General features: G+C 39.0%; 1 protein-coding gene across 1 annotated transcript in view; it reads right to left on the reverse strand.

Moving 5' to 3' along the window:
• Window positions 1-12,992, reverse strand: part of LOC149089023 (transcription initiation protein SPT3 homolog) — a 203,024-nt gene that overhangs the window by 131,557 nt on the left and 58,475 nt on the right. The window lies entirely within an intron of this gene.

The raw sequence follows: 12,992 nt of genomic DNA on the forward strand, positions 1-12,992 counted from the left end.
TTCTTTTCTTGGAGTCTAACACAGTCTAGTCTGCCAACTCTCTTCGACAATGCACACAGCAAATTATGAACACAGGCAAGTTTTTAAAGAATGGCGCTCTTTCGATACCACTTCCAAGAGCACGGTGCAAAATGCGCAAATTACAAGATCCGCTATAAATAAGTCAAGGTGGACCAGATAGTTTTACTGCATTGTCCATCCCCTTTTTAAAGGGATTTCTTTAAGTTTTAGCGCTTAACGCCAGTGTAATCGTTTTTGCCAAATGAAGTACTTTTATTTTTAGTTCTTTGCTGAGCATTGTAAATATTGTTTATGCCTGTGCATGCCCTAAAAATACTGAGATTTAATCAGAACTATAATATTTACATAGAGTTACAGACATTAGGGGCCGTTCAAGTATTACGTCAGGAAATTTTTAGCCATTTTTGACCCCCTCCCCCCTTGTCCGCAAATCTCTGACTGACCCCTCTTGTCAGCAAAAGTCAAAAGTCAGCAAATCTCTGACCCCCCCCCCCCCTTGTCGGTAAAATTTTCGTCAGCACAGCCCCTACCTCCGAACGCATATTGGTGGGATCAGAAACGTACGCGGGAGGGAGGCATAGGGGCTCGTGCATCTACCACCCCCCCCCCCCAGATGGAAAAAAAAATATTTTTTAAATGTAAAAAACATTTTCAAGAAAAATTAAAATTTCGAAAGAAAATTTGTAATTTATAATAATCGATTTCTGTTAATTTCAATGCTATTTGAAAACGGTAAGAAATCCAAAGTTCTCTAAGAAATTCATTGCGACCCACCTTTTAAGCTATATATGACAAACCCTTGACCCGCTGACCAAATGTGGCCCTGAAGGTTATCTGATGTGATTCCCTTGAACCCAATTTTGTAAAAATGAACTAAGCGGCACATTTACAGATCGCTTAAATGACCCGTGGCACAATTCCAGAGCATTTAAGTGGCCCGTGACACATTTTTAGATCACTGAAGTAGGTCCGTAGCACATTTAAAGATCACCCAAGTAACCCGCGATACAATTCCAGAACACTTAAATGATCCGTGGCACATTTAGAGATCCCTTGAGTGACATGCGACACAATTTTGGAGCACTTAAGCGGACCCCTGTGCGGTTCTACATCACTCAATTTACCCGCGGAAGATTCCCAGATTACTTTAGTGATCCGTGACATAATTCTGTGATGTTTGGTCAGAATATGATAACTCCAAAATCACATTTTTGCGATATAAGCATTTTCATTGTAATTTAAAAATAAAAAATAAAGCATACACACAAATACAAATGAAAATATCATACATCAGCATGTTGTTTAGCCTCACGCACGTATTTGTGCATTTATCCCACTTCTAATTAGTTATAATTAGCAAGATTTACTTTTAGATCAAAAAGCCATTTTTTTGGAGATATCATGTTCGGACCAAACACCACAGAATTACAGATCACTTGAGTGATGCGTTGCACAGTTCCAGAGCACTTAAGCGGCCCGGACACATTTCCTGAGCACTTGAAGGATCCGTGAAACATTTAGAGATTGCTGAAGTGGCTTTGTAAGGGATTCATCAGGGAGAATATTAGTTGAGGTGACCGCAAACTAGCGAAAGATTTTTGTCCTTTTTGGCGCATCGAATAAGATGTCATTAAGAATATTTCATATTTTCATAAAGGTTGGTTGATGACGGGAGCATCATCCAAACCCCCCCCCCCCCCGCAAAAAGTCAGCAAACCGGGAAACCCCCTCCCCCAGTGATGCTGAAGTAATAATACTTGAATGACCCCTTCTCTTTATACCGTCTTTCATCCATCGCGTCACTCACTAAAGTGACCATACGTCCCGTATTTCCCGGGACAGTCCCGTTTTTTTCTTTCTTTTTCCAGCCGTCTCGACTTTTCGGCAAAAGTGTCCCGTTTTTTACATGACGCCTACTTGGATTTCTATTCTTCATTGAAGTCGAAGATTGAAAATACAGTATTTTTGAACTCATAAATTATATTATGATAATTACAACTACAAATAACATTAATCTCCCACACATGTGCCCTGGTGAACGTTTTATTTCGTGGAATCCACTGCAAGTTGCAGTAATGCTTCGTTTCTCACCATTGCGATTTTTCCGTAATTTCAGCAATATTTGACATTGCTCACTTTTGGCGTCGTTTTTGGCGATAATTGGCGTCCCGTATTTTACCGTATTTCTATCGAGGAAATATTGTCAGCCTGTCACTTGTCCACTCTGCGCACGCGCGCCCACACACACTCGCCAACTCGATTCCGGCATGTCACGCCATCTTTCTCACAATCAGCCATCCTGCAAATCTTCCGTCCCGGCAGATCTGTTTTTCTGAAACATCCACTTCATGCACTCATCACAGCTGATGATCCTTCATGGTACGTCATAATCACTGATTCCGTCGTATGCGTCTTTCACCTTCACTCCGTCTGTCAAGGTTTCAAAAACTCTGACAGCGTCTTCACGTCCTCCAGCTGACAAGGAAACGATCCTAAACTCATAGAACTCTACGAAAATTTTACAGGTGTTAGTAGATGGCTCAAAATATGTACTGTGAAAAAAGTAGCCGCGGAATTGCATTAGGAGAGGAGTAAATTAATCAAGGATGACGTCTCTCCGCTACTATAAGAAGGTTTTCAACAACTGACTGTTGCGAAGATGAATTTTGGGAAATATAGAAAATTCAACTGACTTTGCGGGGAATCGAACCCACGTCCTTTCACTTTCCGAGTGAACTGGACTACAAAGGCAACGAATCTCCCCATCTTTCCTTGGAGCCGGTCCTGACTTGGGGCAAGCTCACAACTGCTGACACTGCCACCAGATGGCGACTTATACAAGGATGCCATCACTCTCCGCTACCATACGAAGGTTTTTAAGAACTGGTTGTTGCAAAGATGAATTTTTGGAGAGAGAGAGAGAGAAAAATTCAACTACCTTTGCGGGGAATAGAACCCACGTCATTTCACTTTGCGAATGAGCACCCTAGACCAGTGGTTCTCAACCGGGGGCCCTAGGATATTCCAGGGGGGCCACGGATGAAAATCTTGCAAAAGGGGAGCCACGGCTACTGATACGGAGGCCACGAAGAAATTTGTGACATTAAATTTTTTTAGTCAGAGTGACTAAAAAAATTTAATTTCAAACAAAATGCATAGAATATCTTTTTCGTAATTTTTCCCCATTCAAGTAACATTAACATGAGGAAGAAGGAAATAAAAAAAAAGTGGTTCACGTAATCTTGTGTGTTTTTACGACTTGGGGGTGATAGTAGGCCCTGACACAAACTATAGAATAGGTTTAAGCAAAATGGAATAACTGTAAAGACAGAAAATTGTGTGTGTTCAGACTTTTCATTCAAAGAGAGCTGCCATAAAGAAAACAGACAAAGATTTGTTGACCATTCATTGATATTCTTTTGAGTGCTGGTAGTAAATGTAATCCAAGAAGTAGATGGGTGAAAAATGAAAGCTTGTAAAAAACCCATCGTTTTCATGCAATTACAGACGGATAGTCATCTAGTTTAGCACAAAGCTATCTTCAGCCAGCACTGAGTGGTCTGATGGGGAATATATTTATAAAAATCGAATAGGGAATGATTATGCTCTGGGGTATTTTTTTATGAATTTTGAAAGGGGGTGCCAATCCATTGCCTCTGCTGAAAAGAAATAAAGTCGAATTCAGTTATAACGAACTCCAAGAGACCAAATCATACAGGAGGAAAAATACCCGCGAAATTTAAAATTTTTTAAAACTACATTGCTGTGATAATGTATTGGGACAGGGGCGGCTTAAGCGAGGGTGCGGCGCACCCGGGCGGCAGCGTAGACACTACTTAAGACAACAAAATTTAACACAGTAAAAATTCACGACATCACGCTTTTGAGTCCTACTATACCTCGACAACGGAAACGTTGAGAAAATAGACAAGGCCTCTGATCGTAATACCAGAAACAAGAATGGAAGCTATCTGGGCGGCTTAAGACAAAATCTGTACCCGTGTGGGACTTATTTTTTGCACCCCCTACCTATTTTTCCCTATATAGTCCCTACCTCCTGCGTCAGGGAATCTTTCGTAGGGCCCATGCCTGATTTTCCACGGGGCCCCTTCTACAGTTAATTTATAGAGTGAAAAAAGAAAAGTTATAAGGATTTAGTCCTGGGCCTCAAGTTGGAGCCCTGTCAGCCCTACCCTAAGAAGGTCATGCCCCTCCCTCACAATTTATCCAAACAATTCCTAATAAAACATTTTTTCGGCCCTTCATTTCCGACTTTGCGCTCCTCCAGAGCCGACAGTTTGGTTTTTTTTGGCAAATTGAATTTTTTTTTTTTTTACCCATTCACCCCAGATTTAGCAAGCGGTGCCGCGTGTGGCCGCAATGGACCGCGTGGCCAAGCGCCACCCCTGTACTCTATTACAAGGGCCATTTTGATTCCCTCGCCCATGGCCGCCACAACAGGCCGGGATAATTCTCATAATTTTTTGGCTTTTTCAGGCTATAAATTAACTATAGAAAAGGCCGTGAGAAATCTGACTGGGAGGGGGCCTGCGAAAGATCCCAGCTTAGGGGCCCATACCCTCACTCAAAATTTGATCCACAATAGTCAAATGAAGGCAAAGGAAAATTTTGGTTTTTCACTTGTCCGGCCCCTGGAATACCAGAAACATCTTTGAAAAAATTTTCTTAATAAAAATTACCCCGTTACATATCATCTTCACAGGATAAGTGATGATGGCTCACAAAAATAAGTGCTCTTTGAAGGATTAAGTTATCTGGCATTTATTAAGAATGGTAAAATAATTCTAGAACAAAAAATTTTCTACTTCGAAAGCGGGACGTATAGTCACGGTAAACAATTATGTGCGGCTTTCGTCTGAAAAAAAATCAGGTTTATCTCCAGGTGCCCTTCACCGAATCCCTATCAGCCTCCTGGCAGGGTCGCCAGTAGGGGCGGCACATGAGGCTTCGCACCCGGGCGGCAGGTAAGCTCGAGCCGCCCCTGTATTAGGACTTCCTCCAAGATTGACACCACATCTTTAAAGTTTTTTTAATCGATACTGTAATGCTTCCTTTTAACTGCCCTACTACTGGCCTACAGCATCCTAAATAATTTCAATGCAATTTTCCTATCCTGCAAGAACAATGTTGTGGACATTAGAAAAAAAATTCTGAAAAGGCGTATGACTACATTTAAAGCAATTTAAATCAGTTTATTAGAGACTCACTGCATCTGCTGATTTCTAAAAAAAGTGCAATAAATTCTCACGTAAGTCTTCACTTTGAAATGTCCATAACTCTCTCAATGCGTCTCTTTGCATCTGTCAACCTAAAATTTATGGTTTTTAGTGTTGATAATACGCATGCAAAACCAATTCAGCGACGCGTTTTCAAAATCTGCAAAAGCTACTTGGATTTGATAGTTGGAAATGATGCCAAAGATTTGGAGTTCAAATCAAAATGAAAATATCAAATAATTGAAATTGTGCTTCGTATAAATGAAATATTTTAATATTGAAAGCTATATACTGTATATAGAGATTAATCTCGTGCCCGTAGTCATACGTCTCATACATGTGAAATTTTGTCATAAAACTGAGAGTGAGGCACGAATCCCCTTGCGCACAAGTGGAATTTCGAGGCATTTACACACAACCGAGGCCATCTTGGCCATTTTTCTTTTTCTCTCCCCACCCTTTCTTCCTTTTGTTTCCTTCCTAAATTTATAAAAGTAAAAAGGATAATCATTATAAAAAGGGCTGTTTTCAGATCAAATTGCCCAAGTTCAATTACTTCATTGCAAAGATTTTTACTGTCAGATTTTTTTGGGGGAAATACAGTCAAACCCAAAGCGTATTAAAGACCCTTTATTAATACGCTTTGGTCAAACCCCATTAGACCGGAACTCCAAGAGACATGAGAAATCACTTCGTAATAACGAAATTTCGTTACGAAGGAATTCTAGATTTTTATATTGTTCCTATGTAAACCTATCCGAGGGATTAGAAAAGTTTTCGTTAAAACGATATTTTTCCCGTTGTAATGGTATTTGTTACAATGAGAGTTGACTGTATTTCGTCTCAAGCTATTTTTTTACGTGTATTTGGAGGCTGCATGGGTAACAGGGCATATGGCACTTTACTGGTGAGCCATTAATCTTAGAGACATACCCAACTAGAAAAAGTATCCAAATCACGTGTCCAACTCAGATGTTGTAAAACCGGGTTGTATAGCTCTAAAATAAAATAAAAAAAACAACTCTTTATACCGTCCCCGTGTGCCAAAGAACCCAATTAAGTTCCCGATGCCAACTAAAATAATTTCACGTTTCTAAGTGCAATATTCACCGAGATATGCGAGTTCAAAAACTTGAAGAAATTTGGGAAAAAAAACAGTATTCAATGCGGGTAAAATGGTTTCCCCTCATTTAATGCTGTTTTTTTCCCAACTTTCTTGGAATATCTCAGTGAAAATTTGAACTCAGACACGTTGAATTTTTTTGTCGGAGACCAGGAAACAACTTTCCAATTGGGTTTTGGGGCACAGGGTGTCCGCATAAAAAGTTGACATTTTTATTTTAATAACTCTGTAACCCCTGGCAACATGAATCAAATATCTGAGTACTACACATTATTCTGGTACTTTTTCCAACTGGAAGTATGCCTCTAGGACCAATGGTTCGCCAGTAAAATGCTATATGCCCTGTTACCTATGCGCCCTGTATATGAAATATAGTACGGACTGTTATGTGAAATATTGTGTTGTGTTTAAGCCAACACGCACGTTGTTTCGTTCGCCTGCGAGAGAGCAATCACATTATGAACCAAAAAGCCACTTGAAGGTAGCTTGTCATCCAATGAAATATCAGATTTTCATCGTATCGAAATTGAAGTCAACAAACTGATCATTTTCGTATTTTAAAATCTGATTATTCATATTTTCCGATGGGCTTGAAATCCTGATAATGAATCATTATTATGTTCACACGAACAGTTTTGTCACTGCGTACATGATCTCTCTGGAATGAATGGTTCAAACAAATATTTAAATATTTTCACACGTATTTTAGTTCATTTTTTCAAGTTTATAGTAGGGCTGCGACATGAACCTATATCCCTGATACATGTATTATTGTTGAAAACGATGTGGAAGGTTGAACTTTTCAATTGTGATTCATTTGTGTGGCTACTCCCTCATTACTACTTTTATCCGCATGAAGAGAATAAAATTAGCAAAACTGCTTGCTACCACATTTGGCGATTTTTATCACTACAGGAATGCGTATTTTGGAAGCTACAACTGACATTTCTCAATGAAACCATAATCTTTTACACAAAAAAAAAAAAAACTAATTTGGAAACAATAAAAATTTCATCCAGTACAGTAACTTGATGACATTGTGCCGTCTTCAAGCGCAGAGTTTACATTGATTAAAATTGTTTTTTTTTAATTGGACTGACACAACACATAAAGCATGCAAATCAAACTGAGAAAAGCACAAAACAATAAACTTCACAAAAAGTAACATTACGATGATACAGAACCTTTGTGACCCCAAGGGATTTATTCTATTTTTACTGTATTCTATTGTGTTTATTTTGCTTTTTCGTTATTTTCATAAATTAAAAATTAATCAAATTAAACTCAAAAATATTTATACTTCAGCCAATTTTGAATAACTATCTTCTAATGGGAAACCGGGGGAGAGGGGAGAAAGGAAGGGGGAGTAGAAAATTATTCATGTTCGCAAGGGAGCCACAGGAATGAGAAATGGTTGAAAATGGGCCATGGACAAAAAAAGGTTGAGAACCACTGCCCTAGACCACTACAAAGGCAACGAATCTTTCCATCTTTCCTTGGAGCTTGTGTGCACTGAACGGGACATTACATGGACGGCCGGACCACCGCTGTGGTGGTCTAGAGCAGTGGTTCTGCTAGCTGATCTCCGTGTTAAAAAGTCTCGCCACAGAGAGCAACAGGCCTGTACAAACAGTACAGATATTCAGTCATCACACTTCACTCACTTCACTTCTGAAATATAGATGGCAGCCCTGAAAAATCATACATAACACTAGATGCCCACTCAGACTGTTAGGCACACATACTTCACTCAATAGGTAGTGAATTGCCTATGCCGACAGACCTGAGTTGTGCTCGTTTTGAAAAAGTAAAAAAGGACGGCCGGACCTGAATGCATGTTCACGATATCTACAGACAAATTGTTCGGAAGCCCGTATTCTGTTCTCTGATTGGTTAATTTAGAAGAGGGTGGTCAGGCCTGGCCATTTATCGTTGGCGACAAAATAACGTTAGCAAATATCCTGACATAAATACCACGGGAAAAAAATACTTGAAGAATAATAGCTAGGGATACGTAAATTTCGCATTTAAGAAATAACCGCGATAAATGCGAAATTTACGAAATAAATGCGGTAAATGCGAAATTTGCTAACTTTGACGAATAAATGCTGAAATTGATTGTTTTACTACTTTTTCGCGAAATCTAGGTAATTTACACTTTTTGAAGTGGAAAATCATAATTTTGCTCAGTACTTGTGAGCGTGCTTGAAAGGGAAACCACAAGCATCACTTTTTCCCTCTTTGGCGTTGTGTTAGATGTAAATACAGTCAAGTTCGGCAACATAGTCCTAGGTGATTCGAGAAGTGTATGTAATAACCGACGTGTATGTTATAGAGAGGTGTTGAAATTAGATTACGTAGCAATGATATATATGCATTATTGAGATTGTCGTGGAAAAAATAAGCTTATACCTCATTATACCTCACACAATTGAACTATAATATAGCAGGAATACAGTATATAGTTTTTGATTGGTACCTGGAAATTTATTTAGAAAACGAGATAATATACAACAACATGCAGATATTTTTTGAAATGTTAATGAGAGAGAGATTTTTTTGAGTTTATGCTAATGGTTTTTCCCTTTGAAGTTGACAGTATTGTACAATTAAAAAATTTAGAAAAAATAATCCCACTCTGTGATGTTCATGAATTCCCAATTAATAATACACTTGAATTGGCCACCAATTTCAACTTGAATTGAGACCACGAATAAGAAAAGATCACAAAGTTATAAAAACAACATAGACGATAAAGTTCTGCACAGCAAGATAGGATTTTATAAAATGTCAAAATTTTATTGCCACAATAGTTACATTTATTATCGACAGATGACGCTAAAGTTTTACAATTATAGTATTCAGTGCTATCTGTTGGTTAGGAAGTATAACTATTCCATCCATGTATTTTCGCGTTTATTGAAAAAATTTAGGTCAGATATCACCCGTATACAATGAATGTTGTAGATAAAAGGCTGTGTTTTTGACTATATAATTTTGGTTTTTTTTTTTTGCAGTATTATATCTGGATTTTTTTTTTTTTTTTTTTTTGGTTTGTTATATCCACAGTGTATATTTTAAGCAGGGTATGTTATAACAGAGATAAAAATGTATAGACGCGAATGGTCTAAATTTTAAGGATTTCACAACCGTATTTTTTATCCACCGGTTATGTTATAAGTGTTATTATGTAAACAGGCAAAAATAGGAAAATACAAACACCTAGCATAATTAAGTTTTTTTATGTTTCTGCCGACCAGAAATGGTCCTATTCAGTTCACGCGGATTTATTATAGCAGATTATATAATGAAAAAAAAAATCCCTCCCCCAAGAGTTGAGGGGTGGGGGTTATTTAATGTCTGCTTTGCCCAAGGCCATGGTCCTCACATCCTGGAGTAGGGCCCCCTAGGCTGGTATCTTTTACGGGCCTCTTCAGTCAGACTTTCCACGGGTCCTTCTATAGTTAATTTATAGCGTGAAAAAGCAAAAAATTATGAGAATCGTCTCGGGCCCCAGAGTTAGAGCCCTGTCAGCCTCGCCCATGTGGGGGCCGTGGTTGCGGCCCTGAGATCCCAGCCGTAGGCATATATATATAATATATGAATTGACGTCATCGTGTTCCCCCAGATGTTCAAGTCTGTCTCCGCCTATGCTGGTTGACCATGTCCACCCACAATTACGGGTCTGACAGGGCTCAGGATGATTCTTTTAACTTTTTTATATTTTTCACAGAACAAATTTATTGTGGGGGATGGGACGCCAAAGATCCCAGCTGAAGGATGTGGGGTAACCTATACATATTTTGTGTAAGCTATCGTAAATGTAATAAATCCGGTGATTATGGACCATCATGGCCCCCACAGCCTGAAGCAAGGCCCCTAGGCTGCGATGTTTTGTGGGCCCACAGACCAAACTTTTCATGGGCCCTTCCTTCAACAGTGAATTTGTAGCGTGAAGAGAAATGATTGTCCCGGGGCCCTACCTAACCTTGCGGGGCCATGGCGACCATTATATATTGCATATCATCGTGCCCTTCCCCCAGAACTTCTCTATGTATGCCTTACACGGGTGGAACAGTGTCATCTTAATACAAACTCACCCGAGCCTGGCGGGATAGTCTTCAAATTTTCTTTAGTATACATGTAAATTCATAGGCAGACCATTTTTATTCAGGTAGGATCTCAGAAAAATCTTGGCCAGGCATCCACCTGCGTCTCAGGTAGCTGTTGAAGATCTGAAGTTCTCTTACATAGCCAGAAATTTTTTTCTGCGGGGAGAGAGAAATCTACCCCTTTCAATGACCTTGCTTTGACTACACCCAGCATAATGTTAATTCTTGAAGTGGTTTCATATTGGGCTGTTGAACAGCACTCTTGGGTGCTAGCAAGCAATAGGCGAGATGAGTTTTAAATCATTAATCTATAGGGAAATTCAAAGGCATCTCGTTACAGCCTTCGCTCCTCTGGACCATTTCATCACCCCCCTCAGAAGTCACTGGTTGACAAGGAGGAAAAAAAAAGTTTGAAAAACTGGGCTGATCACTTCTCCATGGTGTCAGAAGTATTTCAATCATGTGGGTGATTGTCTTGAGCTTCACATAGGAAATTTTTAATGCATAAATTCTGAAATTACTTTTTTCATTGATTTCGAAATTATTTCTTCAATTACTTCTCTGGAATAAATCGTTTTTCAATGTTTTCAACTATTTTCAGAAAATGATCAGCGGACCACACGCTGAAGACAAAGCGAGAAAATTTGCCGAGAGAAATGTATAAAGAACGTGATGGTAACCTCAACTAGCAAAATTTCCCTTTTGACTAAATTTTTCCCACGCATTCCAAAAAATGTGCTGCCATCTGCTAAGATGACACGACATGGCCAAGCAAAGGGAAAGTAGCCAAACAGACAGCGTTCCGGCAACCTTTGTTTCGTCCAATCAGGGCGCAGAATCTGGACTCTCGAACATTTTGTCTGTAGATATGGTGAACTTGCGACCTGAATCAGGCCAAGCTCACAACTGCTGACGCTGCCACCAGACTTATGCAAGGATGACGTTGCTCTCCGCTACCATACGAAATTTTTTAACAACTAGCTGTTGCGAAGATGAATTTTTATAAAAAGAGAAAATTCAACTGCTTTCGGGGGAAATCAAACCCACGTCCTTTCATTTTCAGAGTAAATTAATGTTCAAAATTGGGTCTGAGATGCCAAACCTGTATAGTTAGCATCAATTGGCGACTTGGCATTTTTGAAAATTAATCTAATGCGTTTATACTATCAAATGATGTGAAAGGTCCGAGGTTCGATCCCCCGCACCTCGAATACGTGTTTTTTCTCAGCCGCCTCGTCGGGCATTTTGCCTGTTGTGGCGTTGTATTTGTATTTATTTGTATTTGTAAAACGTGCTTTATGCTGTATTTAGAGGCGTTGATATTTGAAAAATAGCTTCATAAAAGTATCGAAAACCAGAATATGCAGTTAGATGCATCAGCACTATCTTGCATAGTTTACAACAGATATAATTGATTACAATCGCTTCAGATCGAATGAAAGGGTTAATTTTTTTATAAATTGAAAGTGTTACAAATATGAGGCTCATCACGGGGCGTGGCGGCAGTGATTAACTTTCTTCCTTGTAATCTTCATCTCCACAAATAACCAGTCTTTCGATGAATATCTTGTATTAATTCGATTTGTATTTGTTGAATCATAACTAATCCGAAAACCGTACCTATACAGCGGTTGTATTGATGAGTGGTTATAGGTGGCATCACAAACACATGCACGATTTTATCAGGTGCCGTAACACTATCAATCAAATCATTGTTTTTGAAGGGTGACCAAGAATCCACTAAAAGTACGGTTTCATCGGGTGTTTGTTTTTAATGAAATACATATGAAATTCCCATAAAATTATGGATGTCATACATTTCAAAAATATAGCAACCCAATTAAAAATGCAATTAACAAAAATCGTAAACAATATATACACATGATAAAATATTATATAATGCCCATAAAGAATACTTATGGTTGTCTTATTCTAAGTATGGATAGCTTCTTGATTTACCCCAACATGTTTATCGTATTTCTTTTTAAACGTGTCAATTGTGTTACAATTTACTACCTCCGGGGGTAAGCTATTCCATTTATTAACAACCCTATTAGAGAAAAATTCCCTGCGACACCATAGCCTTGCATTGTCCCTCACCAATCGATACTGGTGTCCCCTTGTAAAAGCAGTCGATTGGCGGTGTACTAAAAGTTCATGGTCCATCCTATCCATCCCATTGAAAATTTTGAACACTTCGGTCATATCTCCTCGACACCTGCGATCATCCAATGTAAACATATTCAAAAAATGAAGTCTCACTTCATAACTCAAGCCCCGTGTGGCAATAACGACAAACGTAGCTTTTCTTTGCACCCCTTCAACCAAGTCTATGTCCCTCTGTAGGTATGGTCTCCAAAACCTTACAGCATACTCCAGTCCAGGACGAACTAAGCCTCGAAAAAGCGGAAGAATGACTTTAGGAAAATGCGAAGAGACCTTTTTGAAAATGAGACCAAGCATTCTATCGATTTTTTGACCACCGCTGAACAATGTTCA

This window comes from Pholcus phalangioides, unplaced genomic scaffold, assembly GCF_987345545.1.
Source record: "Pholcus phalangioides strain wild (caught in Gottingen) unplaced genomic scaffold, Ppha-v1.0 ptg000002l_1, whole genome shotgun sequence".
Lineage (NCBI taxonomy): Eukaryota > Metazoa > Arthropoda > Arachnida > Araneae > Pholcidae > Pholcus > Pholcus phalangioides.